The following is a 2,335-nucleotide window of genomic DNA, read 5'->3' as shown; positions in this document are numbered from 1 at the left end:
ATGTATGTATGTATGTATGTATGTATGTATGTATGTATGTATGTATGTATGTATGTATGTATGTATGTATGTATGTATGTATGTATGTATGTATGTATGTATGTATGTATGTATGTATGTATGTATGTATGTATGTATGTATGTATGTATGTATGTATGTATGTATGTATGTATGTATGTATGTATGTATGTATGTATGTATGTATGTATGTATGTATGTATGTATGTATGTATGTATGTATGTATGTATGCATGCATGTACACCTATAAAGCCGTGTAAACGCTTTTGATAGAGGCAAAGGTAAATAAATCAATTTTTAATTAAATCGTTGTTATTAAATAATTATTAATTGGCAATAATAATAATAATACTAATAATAACATTAATAATTATAGTAATAATAATAATTTTATTTATTAATATTATTTATTTTGGTTTTTATTTTGAAAGGTAATTTTTAAATTATATTTTCTTCCAATAACATAATATTAATGAATATATATAACATGAATGTATATATATATATATATATATGTGTGTGTGTGCGTGTGCGTGCGTGCGTGCTTGCGGGCATTTAGTAGTCTGTGTCCAATCAATTGATATTTATTTTTTGTCTGATGAGTCGATGTTGCTTATCTTCTATGGTGATGTGGTTTATATTGTTTGTGTTTGATACAATGCCATGCAGAGCTATACACACAGCAAAACACACACAAACAAACAAATAAAAACACCAAATAAAAACACACACACGCACACGCACGCATACACACACACACAAACAAATAAACACACACTCACACGCACGCACGCACACACAAACAACCAAACACACACATACACACAAACACATTTATAACTTTTCATATAAATTCTTTTTTATAGATATTCATTTTTTCATGTTATATACATATATACATATAACATGAATAGGTGTATCTTTAGGTATATTCTATAAACTTATATAAAAAACCAACTAAGAAATTTTAATAAAAGGTTAAAGGTTAAAGGTTAATCTCTTTTTTTTGCGTTTGCTTCAGAGGTTTCAACGACAAACACACACAGCGTATATGAATGCGCGTGCAAACCCCGCATCGTACACATTGCATATGATAGGCGGGGATCTCTTTGTATTCAAACCCAATCATTGCAATAGCAAGACCAGGCGCCTTTAACCATTTAGCCATCACGCCAATAGATCTCTATTGTGTACTCGTCTCTATCTCCATTTAACATATTGCCCCATCTTTTGATGAAATAGCCCAGAAACTTATCTTAAACAGCTGTCAAAATGTCAAAATTGAGTTGAACGCATACTTCTAGATCTTCCTTTCAAGTTGTCACTACTACTTTAGCATAAATTTGCTCAGCATCTAGAACATTCACGTATATATGGTTGTGATCTTCGTGTACAAGTTTCTAAACCACATGTCACCAAATGTTCAACAAAGATGTTTCAACTTACAACAGAACCTCAATTCATACAAAAAGCTGAAAAGCACTTCAGTTCTGTACACACAATCCCAGCAAGAATAAAACATTATGCAAGCAAGTTTAAATTTCTCCGGTCGAAAATATGGTGTGTGAAAATGTGGTGCCTCCAGAAGTCAAGGCTGTCAATCTAATTCACGTATTTAAGAAGAAACTTAAAAACTATTTAGTTATTAAAAACTCAGTTTACAATTTTTAATTTTTTTAACATGATTACAAACTTAGCGTTGAAATTCAATCAAGACATCATTATCTGTTGTAAAGTATGACTCATTTTAATTTTCCTTAATTAACTTTAGAATTTTTAAACTGGGGACTTGTACAAGACATTAATTAATCTTTTTGGTCTCCGAACTATTTCTTTTTCTTACATAATTCCATTCTCTTTGAAATATACATACATATTTATATATACATATATATATATATATATATATATATATATATATATATATATATATAAACCTGATATATTCAGAAGTATTTATCATCAAAATCATCATCATCATCACCACCATGATCGTCGTCGTCGTCATCATCTTCTGAGAGATATAATTGCGTTCGTTCTAAACGCGAGATCGTACCGATTGATAGAATAACATTTTCCACTGGATTCGATTATACCGGATACCGAATAACCGTCATCATCATCATCATCGTCATCATCATCACTATCGTCATCATCATCATTATCGCTATCATCCTCGCCACTGTCGCTATTGCACTGTTAATGTTATCGTTATGTTATCATCATCATCATCATCATCATCGTCATCACCATCGTTCTTATCATTATCATCATCGTCCTTATCATCATCATCACCATCGTCACCATCATCATCA

Source organism: Helobdella robusta, assembly GCF_000326865.2.
Source record: "Helobdella robusta unplaced genomic scaffold HELROscaffold_1, whole genome shotgun sequence".
NCBI classification, from domain to species: Eukaryota; Metazoa; Annelida; class Clitellata; order Rhynchobdellida; family Glossiphoniidae; genus Helobdella; species Helobdella robusta.
The sequence above is the reverse complement of the archived record's forward strand: the minus strand, read 5'-3'. Positions refer to the sequence as shown.